This window comes from Alligator sinensis, unplaced genomic scaffold (genome assembly GCF_000455745.1).
Source record: "Alligator sinensis unplaced genomic scaffold, ASM45574v1 scaffold394_1, whole genome shotgun sequence".
NCBI classification, from domain to species: Eukaryota; Metazoa; Chordata; order Crocodylia; family Alligatoridae; genus Alligator; species Alligator sinensis.
This window is the reverse complement of record NW_005842273.1, coordinates 231,814-246,276: the sequence shown is the minus strand read 5'-3', so window position 1 is coordinate 246,276 and position 14,463 is coordinate 231,814. Positions and strand designations below refer to the sequence as shown.

The 14,463-nt window shown below is 44.4% G+C and overlaps 1 long non-coding RNA gene and 1 pseudogene across 1 annotated transcript in view; both read left to right on the top strand.

Annotated features, from left to right (window-relative positions):
- The window catches only part of LOC106722415, a 21,491-nt gene extending 18,466 nt beyond the window's left edge, over positions 1-3,025 (top strand). The window contains exon 3 of the long non-coding RNA XR_001358368.1: positions 2,746-3,025. This is a non-coding gene — a long non-coding RNA (uncharacterized LOC106722415). The remainder of the gene's footprint in view (positions 1-2,745) is intronic.
- A 1,142-nt stretch (positions 3,026-4,167) lies between these two features.
- The window catches only part of LOC112550980, a 45,837-nt pseudogene continuing 35,541 nt past the window's right edge, over positions 4,168-14,463 (top strand).

The following is a 14,463-nucleotide window of genomic DNA, read 5'->3' as shown; positions in this document are numbered from 1 at the left end:
TGGGCGTCCCATGGGACTGATGAAAGACTGACGCAAAGTACCTATTTAATAGGTTGGCTTTTTCCTGGGCGTCAGTTGTCAGTTGCCCCATCTGATTCAGCAGGGGTCCAATGTTGCCCCTGCTTTTCCTCCGGCTCCCCACATACCTGAAAAGGACTTTTTATTGTCCTTGATGCTCGAAGCTAGTTGGAGTTCAGTTGCAGCCTTGGCTTTCATGGTATGCTCCCTGCAGGACTGGACCAGTGCAGAATAATCCTCCTTGGAGGTGACTCCCATCCTCCATCCTTTGTAGGCCTTTCTTCTTAGCCTCAGGAGGTCTGCTAGGTCCCTGGAGAGCCGGGGGGCTGCTGTGCCCTCTTGCTGCCTTTCCTCCAAGATGGAATAGACTTAGTTTGTGCATTGAGGATTGCTCCCTTGAGGAGCAACCACTCTTCTTGAACTCCCCTCTCCCTGTGGTCATGGTCCCTTAGAGCCTCACTGACAAGCCTCCTGAGCTTGTCAAAGTCGGCTTTCCTGAAGTCAAGGACTTCCGTGTTGCTGACTGACTTGCCAGCTTTTCGGCAGATGGTGAAGGTGATCAGCTCATGGTTGATGTCACCCCGCTTCCCATTGATCACTAGGGCGCCGACTAGGTCATCCCCAGTAGCCAGTACCAGGTCGAGCAGTGGTTTGCCTCTTGTTGGCCCATAGACTTCTAGAGTCAGATAGAGGTCATCCATGTACGAGAGGAAGCTTTGCGACCACTCAGATTTTGCTGAGCAATCCTCCCATGAGATGTCCACAGTGGGGTGAAAACAGCAGGGGTGGTAGCTCTTGCTGAGGCCACAAGAGCTGCTAAGTTTCAAAGAGATAGGCACAGGGGTTTCTGGGGAACTGCGCCTCAAACTGCTGACAAGCAAAACTCATGACATAGGTGACACTGTGTGTGTATGTTAAGGCAAAGGTGGGGTGAAAACTGCAGGGGTGGTAGCCCCTGCTGTGGCTACAAAGCTGTCAAGGAGATAGGTGCAGGGGGAGTCTGGGTCCTGGGGCCCTGCACCTGTGGCCGCATGCAGCCAAAACTCGTGACATGGGTGATTGTGGGACTGTGTATGTGTTCAGGCGCTCCCTTCCTGGCATTGGGACCTCTGCACAACATGGCAGTGTGCCCCCATGAGGCCTTCTCCCCTACAGCCTCAGACTGGTCCACCACTGTAAACAATAACAGGTCAAAATAACTTAACTGGCTCAACACCAACAGCACCAGCATCATCAACGGTACCCAGACACGAGTGTCACAAAGCCTTTCTTTTTATAAAGGAATTGACAGCAAGAAGTAAAGCTATCGTGTTGGATATGTGTTACTTGTGGTGTGTGATGGCTTATCTTGTGTTTTTATGTTTATATGTTTATTATGAAAAAAATAGTTAGGAAAATATATCTTAGGAAGCTTGTGGGCTGAAAAACCCTTTGTCAGGATGAGGAAATACTGCCAGTTGATGTGTCTCCTGGTCTTGGATGGAAGGAATAGTAAGGAAGCCATAGGGTGGCCTGGCACACAATGCAGGGAAGCAAGCAAGTCAGTGAAAATGGAAATGGAGGCATCAGGGGGTGAGACACAGGCTGGGGTGGGGGGTGGGGAGGGTGAGGGGGATGTAGCAGCACTGGTAAAAGTGCAGAGGTACCTGTGGAGTCAGATGTCTGAGTTTTGCTGGCCTGTGGCCAGAGGTGCAGAGCCCCAGAACCCAGACTCCCCCTCCACCTTCCCCCCCCCCCTCAGCCCCCTGTCCTTTAACACACACACAGTGCACACCTATGTCATGAGTTTTGCTTGTTAGCAGTTTGAGGTGCAGTTTCCCAGAAACCCCTTCATCTACCTGCTTGAAACCTGGCAGCTTTGTGGCCTCAGCAAGAGCTATCACCCGTGCAGTTTTCACCCCACAGTGGTTTAACATACACACGTGGCATGAGTTTTGCTTTCAGGATATAAGGTGCAGTTTCCCAGAAATCCATGCACCTATCACTTTGAAACTTGGCAGACCTTATACCCTTAGCAGCAGCTATGAGTCCTGAAAGTTTCATCTGATTCAGCCAAAAAACAACAAAGTTATAGATATTTCATTGATTCCCCATTATACCCTACGGCCAAATCTCCGAATCGCCGAATCTTTTCTGAATATTTTTCTAATCGATTCAGATGAATTGAATCAGAAAAGCAATTTGGATCTCTGAATCAAACTGGCCAAATCTGAAATGGCCAAATCCGAATCTGAATCAAATAGTTGCCTATTCTCACAGGCCTACTGCAAACCATGCTTATCTGGGGCCCTGGCCCAGGCTGCCTCTCCAGAGAGAGATGCCAGTGGTTTGGGGGAAAACCTTCTCTGCATCCTGGAAGGGAAGGAGCCCTTCACCTCCAGAATCCAGGAGTCAGAGGCCTGGTTGCATGGGAACAAAGCATAGAAAGGAGAAAGGGAGAGTTAGTCTGGAGCCGTTTTGATAGCTGCTGGCAGAAGCCAGTCCTGGCCCAGCCTGGGTAGGGGATAGGGAAGGCAGTTTTTAGTGGTAAGTGGCCCGCCTGCCCCTCTGTAAGAGTGGCAGTTTCCTGTGGAAGGGCCCACCTTGCCAACTTACCATGGTCCCTGGGCACCTGTTCATGCACAACCCCTGAACTGAGGCCAGGCAATCCACAACCCCTTGGTATGGTTCATGCTCTCTCTGAAATATTGCATTCTCACAAAGAGCCTTTCTGTCCTGACTCTGCAGATCCAGCAACTGCATGTTGGGGAGAACTACCAACCATCAGTGGAGATGGGGGCCACAAGGATGCGACCACCAACAGCCAGCACCCTCTGCATGTGCCACTTCCACCAGAACCAGACCCAGGACCGGACCCTGCTGCTGGACTAATTGGCCATGGTGGAGGACTGGCTGACAGACTCTGGGACCTGGTGAACCTAGTACCTGGTAAAAGAGCAGGAGAGGGACCAGGTGTACCTCATCCTCGAGAAGAGACAGATTGCCCTCCTGGAGAGGCTGATTGAGACCCAGGACTGGCAAAGTACTATGGTGGCCAGGGTGGTGGCAGTGACAGAGGAGGACCGCCAGGTCCTTGACAACATCCTGGCCCTGGTGGTCGGCTTTGTGCTACCTGATGCCAAGCCCCTGGCCTTGTCTTTGCCTGGCCCCTGGCAGCCACCTGTGGCCCAGCACCAAGACTTCCAGTGGACTTAGGAGGAGGTGCTGTGCTACCTGTACTGCCAGGGGCCTCTGCCCATACTCCTGAGCTTGGTCCCCTGGCAAGCTGGCCCTCTGCCTGGGCTGCTGGTCACTAGTTGCCCTGCCTCTATGTAGCCCCTGAAAGCAAGCTGGCTACAGCTGGCTCAGCTCCTCACATGGGCCCTGCTGGTCCCAGCCCCATGGAGCAGGAAGGAGAGCATGCTGAGTGGGCTAGGGAGCTACTGCCTTTGCCCCCAGGCCACCCTCCAGTCTGCTGGCCTCTGCAGCATCCAGACCTGCAGTGGTGTGACAAGACACTGGGGTGCCGGGCAGCTCTCCTCAGGATCCAAGCTGTAGGTGCATCCAACCCATGCCCCTCCCCCTGACAGTTGTCAATGCACCAGTGTAAATAGGTTTATGGGGAAGAGGGTGCTTTATTGGTGGTGGATGTTGGGGTTAGGGATGGGGTCTGGTATTGGGTGGGGAGGATGGGAGGGAGTCTGTTGTTGGGGAAAGAGCAGGGGTCTGTTGCTGTATTTTAATGAAATCTGTGCCAGATTAAAGTCATTATGAGAGAAAAACAGATTGTAGGGAGAAGTTGCATATATCAATCAGGTGTTGCTGGGATCTTTCATATACATTTTTATTAAAATATGTTGGAAAGCCATCTGGTCCATGGCATGCGTAGTTTTATAGGGCTACAAAGACCTCCTAGACTTCACTTTCAATTATCTCATTTACAAAAAATGTTAGCTAATTCTTTAATAAGGTCAAGGATCTCTCCGTCTCTTTGCTAGCAATACATTGATTATATGTAGTTGGAAAATGAATCTGGATGGCTATAAATGTTTATAATACTTCAAGGGGAAATTGGTGTTTAATTGCCATTCTGTTATTTGGCCATTTTCCAATTCCAGTTCAGTTATATGGGACCTTAAAGTTGGTTAGAAGAAGCTCAGTATTAACAATATGGAGGCAAGGGAATTGATGATGGAATTCACAGATGGGGACTTGTCTGTTTTGAAGAACTGGAAAAGTGATGCCCACAGGTATGTTTCAAACAGACTAGAAAAAGGCAGTGTAGAAGGTAGGGACACCAGATAGGAGGAGGTTGTAGTCACAAGGGGGAGATATGTTATGTGCCCCAGTAAGAGGTTTTGATGACTAAATAAAAAAAAAAGACATTTTAGACTTCAGAGATGAACGTGAAGACATTATACTCTGAAAACAGTTATGAAACTGATATATTTTTACTGACACATTTTTTTCATTTTTCACTGAATCTTGAAGTCTCAAATCACAGGAGAATGGAGGACAACAATGCACTCTTCATAGGCACATGAGTTATTATTCTAGATTGTATTTTGTTTACCCAATTATTTATGCAAATAAGTAAAGCACTGTTCTTTTAACATTCAGTATCACATATCTCAGATATTTTCTCTGAGATTAATCAATTAATTCTGTTCATTAAGAAGTGATAGAATTCTTTCAGCTCCAATTTCATGTAAAGTGATTGCTATTTAAATTAATCTGATTCATTATTAAATTATTAAGTTGGCCAAAATAGTGCTTATTCAGCCAACAACTAGCCATTCAAAATGGGGTTATTTCCTTTCCCAGGACAAAACTGTGACCAAGCCAAAACATCTTAGTGTATTTCTTATAAAACACAGGAAAATACAGACTACCTTGCTGCAACTACTAACTTGTTCTCAGTGTTGCCTGGGGATTAAATCCACAGTTGGACTTTGATGCAGTGGCATAGTGATGTGGCTGGGCACATGGAGCACAGTGGCAAAGGTGACTTTCAGTTGCTGCTGTGCTGCCAGTGTGATCATCATGATTGCACCCGATGGCATCAATTTCTTTTTGGGCCCTCCCCAAGTGAGCCCCCAGGGTTAGTTGTCCTGGTCATCTATTCTTCCCTAATTGCACACTGTTTTGATGCTTCAAGTGAGAGTTGGACTGGACTTAGAGACTTCTGTCCAAATTTTGTGCCCTCAAAACCACTGTTAAGCTACCTTTTACTCCTGGAGGTGCCTAATTTCTTTAGTAACCCACATTTTTTATGTTAAAGGTTCACAAGCAGCTAAATTACTACTACTTGCCATATTTTGAAGCATCTCTGTCTTTGTATTCCTGAGGAGCTCAGCACATAACAACAGCTAAGCTTCATTAGGATTCAAAATATGGGCAGTCTTCCATCTATTCCATTTGATGTATTCAATCAGATACATGTTCTCAGAGCAGCCTAATGCAGGGGTCAGCTAGCTATAGAGGAAGCAGGGGGCTTTGGCAGAAGTCACTTTTCCCCATTGCTGTGGGAAAAAGTGCTGGCTGCAAATGCTTTCCCCATGCTGGCACAGGGAAAAGTGGTGAACACAAGTGCATCAACCCTGTATCAATGCTGGGAAAAGACATGGCAGTTGCTGGATCCTAATGCCAAATCATAACAACAGGCATTTTCCTTCCAAAGATAGACAACAGTATGCTATCACTCTTGACCTTTTTTATACAATAGAATACTCACCCAGCTATTCTAGGCATACTCTTCCTATTATTACCCACGGCATGGTAAACTGAATGACCCACTAGGACAGAGAGGGTGCATCTACATGTGTACAATTACTGCACAGTAACCAAAATTACTGCACAGTAACTAAAAATTACTGTGCAGTATGGATGGTGTCTACACGTACACACCTGTACTGTGCAATAAATATAATGACTTATGCCAACTTGGACATAAAATTGATACCTGCATCATGCAAGTATCAAATTTATGCCCGATTAGTTACTTCTCAGTTATGCATGTGTAGAGACCTTACTGCACATAACACTGTGTGTGTAGATTGGCTTGGGGCTAACGTTATTCCCAAGTCAGTCCACACAAATCATTACTGCACACTAATGCCTGCACATATAGACACTGGCATAAACCCACTTACTATGCAGTAAATTTAATGTGCAGTAAATGCACATGTAGACACACCCAGAGAGTGTGTGTGTTGGAATAGGGGTATCTTGGTTCTAGTCACTGCTTTCAGGGCTGTTTATATATTTACATTAAAACAGCCATTGGATAAATGTTATAAATACTGTAATATGAACACATCCTGAGTGAGTGCTCTCATGTAGATCTATATCCTGGTGCCTAAGGTAAGGACTTCGGAGGGTGGAGATGTTGGTGTGAATCCCTGCTGTTAAAAGTTCTTCCACAATCTGACTAAGTGCTCTAGCAACTGGGAACCATGTCCCTTAGTTCCAAAAGAAAGGACTGATCTTCCCTTTGTTCTTCAAAGAAAGGGCTCAAGCACCTATCTTTAAGAAAGAGTTCAAAGTTAAGAATCCCAATTAGAGGAAAGCACATCCAATTAAAGACCCTAGTCTTTAAGGTCTCTTATACACACGTCTTTTTGCCTCGTGATGCACCAGAGCTTCAGACCAGACTCAATCGACTCTGCACCACACAAGAGCTGATGCAAACTGCCTTACACCATGTACCATTGTATTAGTGGCAAAATGCACGTTAGTACACAGAAAATTGTGGTGGTGCAATTTTGAACTAAAACACCTTCTCTGTGTTTTAGTTCAAAAGTGTGTTGCTGGCATTTTCTCAGTGCTGACGTGCATTTTGCTACTTATACAACTACAAGTGACATAGTACCGGGTGCTTTTCAAAGGGCCTGGCACTACAGCACTTGCATGTGTAAAAATTCCTTTTGTGTTAAAAAGCTATGTCCCAGAGAAGGGGAGAGGGGGACTTAAACTACACTCTTCCTCTTAGTGTTTCCTGTTTGCTACTGTAGGCATCTACCTTCTTAGAACATTGACTATTGTGAAGCCATTCCTTATGCATTGTATAGGATCCTAGTCCAGTGATTCAGGGCTAAGCAGTCTACTGTAGAATACTTTTTGTGGAGTTGTTATTGTCATAAAGAAAGAGATATACTCCAGTTCCCAAGTTCCAATTAGTCTCATCACTAAACCCTCCTCTCACCCCTGTTTAAAGCTTATTCAATCAGTATTTGAGCAGATTACCTTACTTTCCCCCTTAATATGGGTTTAAGGCATGTGCATGCCTGTGGACAGACACTCTGCACTGGGATGAACAGCCAGTATGATTTTTGGATATAGATTACAGTCAAGAACAGGAACTAAAATTGGCATTTGTCAAATAGCAGAAGGCAGACCATGCACACCACACACAGTTTGCTGCAAAAGCTAAAAGCATTTTTCTTTTGACTTAAAAAAACCAGTCAGCCTGTTGTCACCAATACATGATTCCTGTATACTGTCATTTCAATAATGCATGAAAACACTCATGCTTAGACATACTTACTGAAATAAAACCTTCTGTAAGCATTTTTCTATTTTTTTCAGCAAATTATAGATTGTCTCTGCATTCATAGTTCATATTGCTGCAGAATTTAAATACTTTTTAAAAATCCCTGCAGTCTTTTTAAGTATATTTAAGTTTCTTTTGTATTTGTGTGTGTATAGACAAGATAAAATACCTCCCTGCATTAGCACCCGTAAAAATGCCTACTAGCTTTGAGTATTGCCTCTTTCTGGAAATTCATTTGCCGACTGTATCCAAGGAACATTTCATGCTGCTATGAATCTTGCAAGATGAAATCATGGTGATTGCACTTGATTAGAACTGTCAAAGATTTTAGAGGTGCTTTTGAATCTGTAATTTTTTTCCCTTTTAAGCTAACAGGAAATGATTTTTCCCACCCCTTTCAGGAACTTTCTGGAAAAAATCATATATTAATACAATCCCACAGTTTCTGTACATATCCTATAGATGGTGAGAATACAGGAGTGACACTATGTTTGAAGTCACACTTCATAGCATTTGATTCATCTTTTTTTCTGCAGTTCTTAGTCATGATGGGTGATGATGTTTTCCTCTCTCTCAGAAAATCTGGTATGTGCTGTCACATATGCTTCCAATTAATACATATCTGTTACAGTCCAATGGCTCTAACAAATGCAAAACTACAAATATTTCTTCAACTTCCCCTAACCAGGTGTTGCCATGGTATCTGGTCTGGCAGGCAAAAATAACATGGCCTGTTCTTGACAACCATGTTGACAAGCATTACTGCCTTTTGCTTATAGTTTTAAGCACTGAAGTACATTTATTATAACCATGTGCATAGCAAATAAAACCTACAGTTCCTTTGGTTGACACTATATGTTTGTGTATAACGTTAAAGAGGATTTATCATAATCCTATTAGTAATGGTATAGTTCTATCCCCCTTAATTTGTTTATATTTTTAAAACTGTGATCGACTATACACATACTAACTGTTTATTCCTTTATCTATTGCAGTCTGAGCTTTCAGTTACTGCCTCCTTTAAAAAGAAAAAAGGAAATAAAACAATGAATAGGGGAAAAGTAGCAACAAAGCATTACCCTAAGGGCAACATTTGAAGTATATTTATTGGTGCAAGACAGCTGATAGAATATGTTCAGCCTACACACTTTACATAAATATATAAAAGAAAATTCTAATTACAATGAGCACAGTCAACCTAAAAGTACTTAAATAATTTCCAAAGCTCCTTTAGTTAGACAATGTGAAGTAACTCATATTAGGTACTCCTTCTGAAAAATGAAAGATCTCTGCTAGAGTTATGATTATTTAGATAATAATAGATTTAGCCAGAAATCTAAAAAGACAATTTTTACTGGGACTTATATTTCTACTCATGAAACAACCAAACAGTCATGTTAACTCATATACAATACAGAAAGAGCAAACTCTTCTGCAGTACAAAGTTTCTCAAGACAGTAAACTTTTCCACCAGCTTCCCATACAACCATTCCCTCTTTTTCCCCTAGTCAGATTGGCACAACCGCATTAATTAAGGTTGCTGGTTTTTCCAAAGAACACAAGGTACGTGGTGCAGCAAGGGAAGTCAAACTAAATAGACCAGAAGTTGGCCACATCTACGCATGCACTTTACTGCAGAGTAGACTAATTAGCTGTGGATTAAAGCATCACCGTCTACATATATGACACTATTAGGCTGCAGTAAACTACACCGGCATAAAATAGTACTGTTGGAGACAGCACTATCTTACACTGGGGTAATTTACTATGGTTAAACAGTAAACACATGTGTCGACACTGACAGTGGGTATAAATTGTGCCTGGTATGCCCAGTCAGCTAGGGACCAGACTCCTGCTTGCTGCCTAGCCCAACAGCTCCATACTTTCAGCTCACTCATGTCCCAGCCAGCCCTTCCACTGCCTGAAGCCACCACCTGAAGCCAGGGGCTGACCCCCAGTTCCTCCTGCCAGCCCAGGCCAGCTCTGTCCTGGTTCAAATTGCTGCTATCCTGGGCACATGTGTAGATGCTGCACCCAAGAGTTTACTTTGGCTCAAACTACTTTGTAGTTTATTGCTTCACATTAATTGCATGTGTAGATTGAGTCACGGACATGTGACTGAGTCACAGAAATGTGGGACTATGTTACCTCCTGTGCTGTATTTGAGTCAAGTAAAATACCATATTGACTCAAATATAAGATGATCCTGAATATAAGATGACCCCAGAATAATTAGATTGTATATATGGATATACACCCTTGCCCTCTTCTACACTACTTCTACCCCCTGCAGACTTTCGTCTCCCTGTCACCCACACCCCCAACTCTCCAACAGCCTCAGCCCCTCCCCCACTTCCCTCTGTTGCTGCTTCTTCCCCTTCTCTCCCAAGTCTTTGACCCTTCCCTCACAAATCCCAAGTCTCTGCCTCCTTTCCTCCACACACCCCTTTCTGTCACACTGCTCAAGCTGCTCAGTCCTGGAGCAGAGCACGTTGAAACTGAGCCCTTGTCTAGCCATGCAGCAGTGTCAGCACTGCTGATTGGACAGGCAGAGGAAGGAGTTTCCATGTGCTCCCTGCCCAGGAGAGACCCCAGCCTGAGCCAGAGCCAAGCTGTGTCTCAAAGTAAGGAGAAGGAAAAAGGGTGGTTGGGGCTGGTGGGGGGGCAGAGGTGGGTGCAGAATCTGCAAATGGGAAGTTAGAGGGAGGGGCAGGAGACTGCTGTAGGTCTGACTCTGCACCCAACCTGGGCTCAGGGCCAGAGTCAGAACCGTAGCAGCCACCTGCTCCCTGCCTCTGCCTCATATTCAAATAGAAGACAGGGGCTTTTCTTCCCCATGCTGATTGGGAGAAAAACCCTCATATTATGTTTGAGAAAATATCAAGAAATAGTATTACATTTTCAACAAAAAGATAAAGTCATCTAAAGTAGCTAGTTAGGGATTTTCCTTGCCATGAAGGAATCTTCCAAAAATGAAGAGTTGAAACTGAAAGTACCTAATTTCCTGATAAATAGGGAGAATGCACCTAATATGTGCATACAAGTATCATAACACAAACTATTAATAAAACAAAAGACAGTTGTTAAGCACATAATGAGTGGGTCTATACCAGCCAGTAGAATAATTAAGGGTGAAGACAGACGTGCAGCTCCCAGATGTAGCTCAGAATTTTTTTCTGCAAAGCATTATGAGTTAAACGTTACCCCAGAACAAACAGAAGTTCACTGTTGGTTCTGGGAAGAGGGGAATCCAGCTGTGGGCTGGGAGCTGTAGCCAGGTTCCCATAGCAATGGCCACGGCTCTCTGCCATTGCTCTGTTTGCAGAACGGGATGGGGTAAAGGCATCAGAGACAGCTCAGTCCTAGGGCTTCCCAGCTGGTACTGAAGGGTGGGGTGGGTGAACTGTATCCCTTCCACCTTGGACTGAAAAAAACCCCAGACTGAACTCTTTCCACTTCCTTTCCCCCTCCCATTCTGAAAGCAGTGACAAACTGGGAGCTCTGCAGACACAAGTTACAAAATATCCTACATTTTGAAACGTCCTTATTCTGAGGAAAGGAAGGATGGAGAGCAGCAGATTAAGGACCCTGGACTTCAGAAAAGCAGACTTTGACTTGCTGAGAGAACTCATGGGCAGGATCCCTTGGGAAGCCAGTCTGAGGGGGAGACGAGTCCAGGAAAGCTGGCTGTACTTTAAATAAACCTTACTGAGAGTGGAGGAACAAATGACCTGATGTGCAGGAAGACTAGCAAGTATGGCAGAAGACCAGCTTGGCTTAGCATGGAACTGTTCAGTAAACTAATCATAAAAAGGAAACTTACAAGAAGTAGAAACTTGGACAAATGACAAGGGAAGAATACAAGAGCATTGCTGAGGCATGCAAGGATGAAGTCAGGAAGGCCAAAGTGTAATTGGAGTTGCAAAGGATGTGAAGCGTATCAAGACGGGTTTCTACAAGTATGTTGATGATAAAGGAGAATCAGGGAAAGTGGGAGTTCCTTATTGAATGGGGGAGGCAAACTTGTGACAGAGGATGCAGGAAAGGCTGAAGTACTCAATGCCTTTTTTGCCTCAGTCTTCACAGGCAAGGTCAACTACCAAACTACTGCACCTGGCAGCACAGTTTGGGGAAGAGGTAAACAGCTCTCAGTGGTGAAAGAACAGGTTAGGAACTATTTAGAAAAGCTGGACATGAACAAGTCCATGGGTCAGGATACACATGAGGGTGCTGAGGGAGTTGGCTGATATGATTGCAGAGCCATTGGCTATCATCTTGGAAAACTCATGGTGATTGGAACAGGTGATTGAAGAAGGGCAAACATAGTGCTCATGTTTAAGAAAGGGTAAAAGGAGGTTTCAGGAAACTACACACCAGTCAGCCTCACCTGTGTTCCTGGAAAAATCATGGAGCAAATCCTTAAGGAATCCATTTCTAAGCACTCAGAGAAGAAGGTGATTGGGAACAGTCAGCATGGATTCACCAGGGCAAGTCATGCCTGACCAACCTGATTGCCTTCTATGATTAAATGAATGGCTCTGTGGATGCGGGGAGACTGGTAGTTGTGGTGTACATTGATTTTAGCAAGGCTTTTGATATGGTCTCCCACAGAATTTTCACAGGCAAACTAAGGAAGTGTGGGTTGGATGAATGAACTGTAAGGTGGATAGAAAACTGTCTGGAGCATTGGGCTGAGAGAGCAGTAATCAATGGCCCAGAATCTAGTTGGCATCCAGTATCAAGTGGAGTGCCCCAGGAGTCAGTCCTGGGGCTGGTTTTGTTCAATATAATCATCAACAACCTGGAAGATAGCATATAGTGCACCCTCAGCAAGTTTTCAGAGTAGTAGCTATGATGGAGGGTAGGGCTAGGATTCAGTGTGACCTAGACAAATTGGAAGATTGAGACAAAAGGGATCTCATGAGGTTCAATAAGGGCAAGTGCAAAGTCCTGCACTTAGGATGGAACAATACCATGCACAGTACAGCCTGGGGGCTGACTGGCTGGGCAGGAGCTCTGCAGAAAAGGACCTGGGGGTTACAGTGGACAATAAGCTGAATGTGAGCCAGCAGTGTGTCCTTGTTGCCAAGAAGGCTAAAGGGATAGTAGGCTGCATTGGTAGGAGTGTTGCCAAAAGATCAAGGGAAGTGATTATTTCCTTCTATTCAGTGCTGATGAGACCACATCTGGAGTACTGTGTTTGGTTTTGGGGCCCCCACTACACAAACAAGGAACACAAACAGGAAGGCAACAAAAATGGTCTGGGGGTTGGGGCACATGACTTATGAGGAGAGGCTGAGAGATCAAGGCTTATTTAGTCTAGAAAAGAAAAGACTGAGAGGGTATTTAAAAGCAGCCTTCAACTACCTGAAGGTGGGTTCAAAAGAGGATTGAGTTAGACTGTTCTGCGTGGTGGCAGATGACAGAACGAGCAATGGTCTCAAGTTGCTGCAAGGGAAGTTTAGGTTAGATATTAGGAAGAATTTTCTCACTCGGAGAAAAGCCCTGGAACTCAGAGCAGTGGTGTGATCTTCATCCTTGGAGATTTTCAAGACTTGGCTAGGCAAAGCTTTGGCTTGGGTGATCTGGGTGGGGGTGGGCCTGCTTTTAGGCGAGCAGAGGGTTGGACTAGATGATGTCCTGAGGTCCCTTCCAACCCTAATTTTCTATGATTTCTATGATACCTCATGCAATGAGGGGTCAGATTTTCACCTGATCAGCCATTTTTTAAGCTGCCTGCAGCAGTGCACTTGTGTTTGATCACAGCTATAAAATGATTTTTGTGGCCAGATCAGGTGAAAGTTGTCACTTCTGTTGGCACTCTAAGTGTGTGAGGGTTGGTGAACAGGGCACCAGTTATAGGTACCAACTTTGTGCGAGGGACACAATAATAGCAGCAGATGTGCTGCTGGCCTGGTCACTACCACTAAAGGCCCAAATGCCGCTGTTGTCCTATGTGCTCTGGTCACCTAGGGCACAGAACTAGACAAGTATGCTTCTGATATCACTTCTAACCCATTTAGAGAGCATCACTGTGAAACCACACTCATCCTTTTATCCCATGCAGCAGGCACCAAATGCAGGAGGGGGGGGGGGGGGGGGGGGGCAGGGGGTGGACAAGAAAACAACATAAAAGCTGGTAAAATGGCATGGGGTGCATGCTTAGAAAAATTACCAAGATGGAAATCCTTATTTGAATTGGGATTTGAATTGGGTATGCACCAAGTAGCAGCTATGTTGCACTTTCCTACATTTGGTATACACAGAATATGAGTAGTGTGTGTTTTCAGAGTGGCATTCCTTAACCTGGTTGGCGGTCCAATATGGCAGGTAAAGGTGGATTGAAAAAGGAGGAAAAAAATAGGGACAACTTTTCAAAGAAGCTATAATCCACATTTCTCCATTCAAAATGCCTAGTCTAATTGTGTTTATATATAACCATGAGAAGTCATGTTGTTGCAGTCACAAAACCACTGCTTGGAAAATGGAAACATGTAAGTAATGTTTGCAAGATAATGGAAGCTTTGCCTATGGTTTTTACTATGAACAAATACATGATTCACGAAGTGCATATGCATAACTCACATATACATTATTAATTCTATACCAATAATGGCTATATTTCAATTAATATCAAAATGGTTATAATATTAATGTATTTTTAGTTTTACATAACTTAGGGGGTCAGATTCTCTGATTATGTAGTCAGGGGTTTAATTGATCAAGGGTTTTCAGAAAAGCTCACTTTGTATTCTCTTGGCTTACTATTTTTTATTATTCTGATTAGTCACTAAATATGGTACTTTCTTCATGACTATATATATAATTGCAAATTTCCCATCAAGAATGATTGGGGCGGGGGGGCAGTGGGAGGATGGCCCTACACCCTCCTACCCTCTTCCAGGTCCTTGTCC